We start from the raw sequence: 8,227 nt of genomic DNA on the forward strand, positions 1-8,227 counted from the left end.
ATCCCTAGGTAAATTTTATTTCACGCATGAGTTTTATCTCATTCTATGTTTACCTCTTTTCTCACAGAATCTGTCAAAATGCTAGATCTATCAATTACACTTTCTCTCACTGGACGACATGCTGCACTGTTTACTGTCTATGCGCATGCGTCTGAAGACTAAAAGGAGGAGACTCGATATTTTTTGTATAGGCCATCAAAAAGTATTAATTTTTACGTTAAAACGATAATTTTTAACTTTAGATAAGTGTTATTTTCGTAAAGTTCATACTTTCAACAATGCAACAAAAATTGAGAAAGCGCTGGGAAAATTGTCATTTCATGATTTTTGCGCAAAATGAGATGTAGTGTCTCTTTAAGAAAATAAGATTTACATGCTTTTACGGATTTTATGTGACATCTCAGAACGACGTGAACTAGAGTAGACGAGATTCAAAATGGAGAAATACATGTCCACGCGATAGTATTCGAATCGACGCCATTGGTACCAAACTTTTCAAGTTCCATAGGTATGGTTTAATTTTTCATTATTTTCCTATATTTTCCTTTTAAACATGTATATACGTAAAAGAGGAAAATGAACAATTACGCAAAGCCAAGGAAAACTATTTCATAAAACTGTTTAAGCCGAAACTAAACTGTTAATATTTTTACTTCATGTTATTTAACATGTATATTTTACATAGAATGTCTCCTTTAATGTACAGGAATTTAGAGGCGCTTAAAACTTATAGACGGAACTGTTTAAAATATGTCTGTATTTTTAAAAGTGCCTAACATTAACATTGTATAATGTTCTGACGTCACAATCATGACTGTATTATGTTTAACGTTGCCCACATAACGTCACGAGGATGACATCATAATGGAACTTGTTTACATTGTTTAAAAATCTATTGACGAGCCCGCAGGGCGAAAGCGCTATAGATAAAAGTTTGAGCATTGCATTTTATTTTTTGACTTTATTCTACCCCGATACCAAGAAAAAATAAGTTATTGAATATATATATATATATATATATATATATATATATATATATATATATATGCCATATGTCTCCAATACATAATTATGGCTATGGGCTATCCAGTACAAAATTGCTTTCATTGGCGATAGGCAAAAAATACAAGAATACCATAGGAGAGCAGTCTCAAATTATTCCACAGCCATTTATAAATACACCCATCTCTGCTGCTGTGTGTGACATTCTTGATTAATTGTAACCAGTTTTTATGACCCTTTTCACAAAGACTAATTTTTTTCAAATTACAAAGTTTGCTTTTGGTAAATCAAAATGTATTTTTCATGAAAGAAATAAAAACTAATGGTGTTGATAATTAGCCCATAAAAAGGGTACAAACACTTTAAGGACTTACCAAAATATTCATCACGCTTTGTTTCAAAGTATCTATTTTTGGAAGGTACAACTGGTTCTAATCCCATGTCGGACAATGATGTAACACTATAACTCCACAATCGATTAACAGGGGATGTTTGTGAAAAACTGGTCTCCATACTGGGTGCTCGTGCACTCCAACTACTGCTGCGATTACGAAATCCAGGATCTTCCAATTCCAAAGGAGAAATGTTGACATTTTGTAATCATGTCTAGAATTTAATGATACACTGGCTGCGTTCCCTAACACCAGATTCCTCCGAAAGATCCTCATTTTTTCTGGATCACATTGAAGAGACATTATTTGTCGAAATGCGCATCTGGTGCATCAAAATTGGTACCTTATAAGTTTTACATTGTTAGGCTTTCATAAGATCCCCACAATTCGCGATTTGAAGGCACACATGAACTGAGAATTTTATACTCATCAATAGTAGGCAGTGCTCATTTGTTTGGGGTGAGCTTGGGTGGGGTCACATGAACAGAACTCTTTTCTGGTGTTTGGGGTGCAACATTTTCCATACTCCTTGAATTACTGCAATCATTTTGCAAGTTACTGTTGTTAATCAAAAGTTCTGAAGGTGCATTAGTTGGAGATGATCTGTTGCTAGGTGATACAGAACGGTTACATGGATACAAAACACTGTTACTAACTGATGAATGATGTGATAACCTGTTGCTATGTGACACAGAATGGTTGCCTGGAGACAAAGCACTGTTGCTATGTGATAATAATGAGTGCGGTGAAGTTAAGCTACTGTTTGGTGAGGGAGATCTGTATAAGGATGAAGGAGATTTGTTTAACCGCCTGTCAACTAGTATAGGTATAGACTTACGATCTACATTTTGGCCAAGTTCTTCACCATCAGTTTTCAAAGCCCGGTAAACCAACATTCGCCTTGCTTGTACTACCTCCTCTGGTGATCTCTGTGTGTTGACCTTCACCTTTGAGTCTGATGATGACATAGTAGGCTGGGATACCCTGCGCTGCGGTTCTACAGGACTTTTATTTTGCACTAAATTGCAGTGCCTATTGTACATATCAGAGTTCACTAGAGACCCAGTCCCCACTCGAAGATCAAAATCGCCACTGTATCTAATTATATGTAGATGTATTGGCCTATTTTGTCTTAGCACTATCTTTCCATACACAGGACCGATATTCTCTTCTTCCTCTTCCAAACCAATATTTCCCAAGCTATGGAGAGACTGCGACATAGAAGACATATGACCTAGACTAGCTTGTGACATTGACAAGTCTCGATTCTGGACAGCCAGTCCCCGCCGCTTTGATATATCTGCTAATTTCTCACCATACAAGTCCTTTGAGATCTGTCTCATCTGTTTTGGACAAAGTCTTGGAGACTCACTGTCTTTCCGAGTCAGAGACCTGCGTATGGTGTCTCTGCCCAGAGTGTCTTTCTGCTTGGAGTCCAGCAATGGAGGGAAATGTCTGGAGCGAGTTGGACACGAGGTGGAAAACAACCTAGAGGAATCGTTTTCCTCCTCTCGAGATCGGACACCAAACTTGATGGAGATGCTTTTAGTAGGACTAGAACTTTGGTTGCCTCCTGAGGGAATGTACCCATTTGGAGAGGAAACGCCTCCATTATGACTAGAAAATTTGAAACTTCCTCTTTTAGGCCTGGTATCTGTAAAAGACGAGCTCCGTTCTCGGGGTGGACTTTTGCTCCGTTTACGAAATTTTCAGGTTATTCCAGTGAAAGAGCGACTTCTTCCCCGAATTGCACCTCCATCAAAATCCTTTTTTGGTGAAGTTGCTTTACTTCCCATTCTTCATATCTGGAAAAAAGGTCATCTAAATAACAGAACAAGGTTTCATTGAAAATACAACACAGGTCAGCATGTACAAACCGATTAAGTGACACAATAAACTATCCTCAGAATAGAGAAAACCCATGAAGCACATTTTCAAGACAAATATTTAAATACACTAACTAAACACCTTCACTTAGAGTGCTTAAGTCAACTAAATCCCTCACAAATTATGATACTAGATGCATGTTAATCACTTGGGTTATGTTGGTATTCCAATTTAAGCTTGAAAAATTCAAAACTAAAATCCTACTGCTGCCACGGGGCTTCACTTAACACTCTCGTGTATAATATAGTGGATTTATCAAATGTACAGTATGACGTTTACGTACATAGTAAACTGTTGTGTAACGATACAGTATGTATTCTTGAAATGACATTTATATTATAGGTCCAAGTTACAAGTAGATCAAATACAAGAAATATTGCCATTCGCACGTGATACCTCTGCCCACCAAAGTTTGGGAAGAAGAGCATATGTGGAAGCAGAAACAACTTTAATTATTTAATGAACTGTAGTAAAGAAAAATGTAATCTGTAAAAGTGAAGAATAAATATATATATATATATATATATATATTGTAAAGTGTAGTGCAGTGTATCATTTCTTTTATATTTATTTGAACAAGAACTCGGTCAATCTATGACACCAACTAAAACAATGACGTTGATTATAAAATTACATGCCGAGGGTTTATTTTATGGTAAAATCAGAAATTAGGCGTTGCAAAGGCCACATATTATAAAATTGTCAATTATGGAAACTCTTGCACCGAAAGTGTCGCCAACGAAGCTCACACCGGATGTACTTCTAATTACCGAATATGAAATGAGAAAGAAGTCGTGTATATAATAGAGAAATCAGACAAAATTTATTAAGAAGAAATATTTGTACCCCTGACAATGTGCTGTCGGTGTTTTTAATTTGTAGAGCTGCGGGGAATTTTTTTTGGAAATGACTTTCAAGAAACTGCAAACAAAATCCAAGAGAAGAATATTTCGTCTGAACACGAACGAAGTGTTGAAAACTTCTTTGCTACTGATTTTATAGCAATTTAGGCCGAGTCAGTTATATATTTTTTTGACGAAGCGAGTGTCGTTCGTACAACGGGTAATCGCAATCATGAACATGCAGTTAGGGGCGGACCAGCGATATAGGTTCAAAGGTACGCCAGTAACGCAACATTAACAATCAACCTATGCTGTGGTTTATTTTGACGTTATAGAAGGCGCGTCTAATGCTAACGAAATGCTGAATATCTTTCATAATCACTGGTATTAAACTGATGATAGTAAAGATCGTGGTCTTTGATGATCAGATCTTCCAACAATCTGTTGAAATTACCATGGGAACGAATTGTGCTCATTTGTTAGCTACGTAAAAAGAAAAAAAAATCTCTTGTGACCTTCAATTCGACCTTTAAATATATCGACGTTTTATTTATTAATAATAACAACTTTCATTCATATGTCGATTCGATATATCGTTGTGAGCTCGAAATAAAAGACACCATAACTCAACTTTATGACAAACAGGATGATTTCAGCTTCTCGATCGTCAACTTCCCAGATTGTACGGGCGGATGATATTAATCCAAGGATCGGTATCGTGACGTTAAATTGACCAAAAAGAGGCAGTTATTCAAATTACTTCAATTGGATTCATATAAGCTTTGGTAATTTTAGTTACGCCAAAGTAAACGCTCTTGTAAAAATAACGTTTGTTTGATGGTTTAAATAATTAAAAATGTTATGTTAAGAAACTATGATTGGTTTCTACACAGAAAGATATTATATACAATTATTTAAAACGCCAAGCACCCGTGGGAATAACCCGATATTATGATCCCCAATATATGCATCTCTTTGAGTCTAGTGCGGACACTTTCGACTAGATCCACGGGCATTTCCATTGCTTTTTTTTCTTTCATATCTTTACCATATTGAAATGATAGCCATTCCCTATGAATGTGAATGAAATGTGTATGAATTTAATATACATGCAGTGCGACTATTTTAGCAGCTGGAAATATCCAACAGAAATGAAAATAGATTGTAAATATAAGAAAATAAATTCTGTAACTCCACATCTTGTGTTGGTTCTGACAGCTGAAATTAACACTCATCGGAAAATATTATTTTAAAACTTATTGGATGCAATAAGTCGCAAACAAAATTCCATCATTTTTACTTTATTAGCTTGTTAAACCACTTGTCCATAACTGGGTTTTGAATGGGTGAAACCGGAGGCCTCAATTGCCCACTTTGTTGTAGACAGTTCGAAAGTGTCACCATCGTCGTTAAGAACTCTTTAGCCTGTGAATATCCCTGCTAGATAAAATCTCGTCTTTTGATAAACAGTCTTTAATAATGTTTGTATCTCTTTGGCTCACACTAGTTGAAACTAGGTCATGTCGCCAAATAGACCGATGTTGTATTTATGGATCCAGGATAGGAGGTTATAAAAGTCGGATCGGGCTCCAGCTCCAACTCTTAACTCGAAAAAAAGATCTGGAGTATGGCTCCAAATAATTTTAGGTTATAAAAACTGGCTCGAGCTCAAGCTCCAAATCAGGCTCGAAAGTTTTCTTCAAATTCTGAGCCGGAGCACATACTCGAAATGTGGGTTATAAAACTTTTGAGTAAGGAAAACATACTTCAAATGGAGTATGTCATGCTTAAATCTCGAGTAAGCTCTATAGCTTACTTGAGATTTAAAGTATGTGCTCAAAGTGTTGTTTGCTTTTACAAAAATGGCTGCATGCCGTCAAATGCCAAATAGGAAACGTTCTCTACGCAATATCAGAGACAGATCATGCAACCCTTTAGAAGAATTATCTGCAGATGATATTTTTGCAAGATATATATTCCTACCACACACCATTATGGATCTCTTGCGTCAGCTGCCAGACATATCATCTCCAACTCAGCGGAACCTTCCAATTCTACCCCTCCTTCAACTACTAGTAACACTGAGTTTCTAGGTTGGATTATACAGATTTTATAGGGCTTGAAACATGTCCTATGTTGTCATTTTTACTATTTTCTGTCATTTTAAATGTGAAATTGATGAAATAATGTAAAATTTAAGGGGTTTTGGAAAAAAGTAAGTTCTCCCCCAAAAAGTTATTAAACAAATCAAAATTTTGTCATTAGTTCTCTGAGAGTAGAAGAAATTATTGCTTTCTTTTAGCGTTTACATTTTTCTAAACAAGATATAAACAAGCTATAAACTGTAAAATATAAGTATTCATTCAGGCCAGTGACCTTGACCTTTTGACCTCAAAGACATAGACCATGTCTTACTTCAAGCTTTAACCTTTATGCTCAAAGAATAAAAAGGAAAGTGACATTCAGAAATCCTGGAAACTATGGGATCATTCTTGTTCATTTTCATCCAATTCCAATCAATTACCTAGGAGGAAATGTGATCGACTTTTTTGTCATGGCTCCTTGGGGGTTGAACTCCATAAAATTCATTAGAACCAACTAAACCACTAGGAAATCATTCCGGTAAAGTCTCATGCAATTCATCTCGTTAACTTAGAAGGAAATGTGATGACAACAGATGGACAGACAATAGGGTAATGTATCAGCTTCAACTGTAGATCTAAAATCTGTTTATTGCTTTTACTTTGTTCCTGACATTTTTCTCATGGATGTTGCTGTTTTTGTTCTCACAGTTTTTCTGTCATTAAATAGCTTTGTTCTGACATTGGTGTATTGTTCATGTGCGGTTAAACCTCTGAAGCTCTGTAAGTTAGTTGTTGCGAGAAATTGAATGGACTCGTTGCCTACAAAAGAAACCAAAGATGTCCTAAATACATTTAATTCAAAATTATTTTTGATGAAAATAAGGAATCTGTGAACCAACGCTCACTAGTGATACCCCCGCTCTAAACGTCCTTACAATTTCTCAGCAAACAGGAAGTGGATGTCCAATGGATCTAAAAATGCATCCCTAAATACATCATACCTATATAAATCTTCATGCAAAATATCAGTAGCCTGTGATGTATAGTTGCTGAGAAATATGTTACGAAAAATGTTGTATCTGACCACTGTATACGAAAAATTCTAAGTTCTCGGCAAACAGGAAGTAGATGTTCGATGGATCTGAAATTGCATCCCACAATACATCTCATCCATATAAAGCTATGTACAAAATTCTAAGATGTTAAGTTGTATAATTTTTTAGATAAGGCAAACAGAAAGGTGTTACAGATGGAATGACAGACAGACAGATGGAATGACACATAAGGGTAAAACAGTATACCCCCTATCCTTGTGGGGGTATAATTAGCCCTTAATCACAACCTTGGTAAACTAAGGGAGATCATAATAAAATTCATTACGATCTTATCTCACAACCTTCACACAGGATGGAAACGCTAGTTTCCGCAAAACTGAAACCATATGGAAACCTTGCGGAAACCTGACGTTGAGGTTTCCCATATGGTTTCCGCAATGCGTAAACGATTATATAGTTTCCGCAAGTTTCAGTCTGCGGAAACCTGAAAGGACACAACGCATGTTTCTAAACTTTTTCAGCAAAATTAACTCTTTTTATGCCTAAAACTACTTTAAATGTGTTTTAAATGAAATATTTTGCGTAGTTTTCGAGTTTGAAAGCGATGAAATTCAAATCTTGCGATATGCATATTTTCTTTCGCTAGTTTACGCGCCATTTTGTGTGACGTCATATGCGCCCTCGGGTTTGAAAACAACTATTAGCCATTTCATAAACAGATTAGATTTAATCGACAAAAAACCAATTGTCACGTTAACGGCTTGTAAATAATAATGCATTAAGATGTTTTGTGCCGTGCTCAGGTGTACTAGTTGTCGGTAGAAAGGATTTAGACTGAGTATTTTTCGAAGGAAGGTACGAGAAAAAAGACGTGGATAATTTTTTTGTTGGAGGAAGAACTTTACCTTATAAAACACACCCAGTCACCTTTTCAAACATCGCTTGGACAGAGACCCTGATAAACT

The 8,227-nt window shown here is 36.0% G+C and overlaps 1 pseudogene; it reads right to left on the reverse strand.

Moving 5' to 3' along the window:
• Nucleotides 1-3,190, reverse strand: part of LOC125650196 (uncharacterized) — a 42,507-nt pseudogene extending 39,317 nt beyond the window's left edge.
• Nucleotides 3,191-8,227: the final 5,037 nt, after the last annotated feature.

Source organism: Ostrea edulis, chromosome 6, assembly GCF_947568905.1.
Source record: "Ostrea edulis chromosome 6, xbOstEdul1.1, whole genome shotgun sequence".
In the NCBI taxonomy this organism is placed as follows: Eukaryota; Metazoa; Mollusca; class Bivalvia; order Ostreida; family Ostreidae; genus Ostrea; species Ostrea edulis.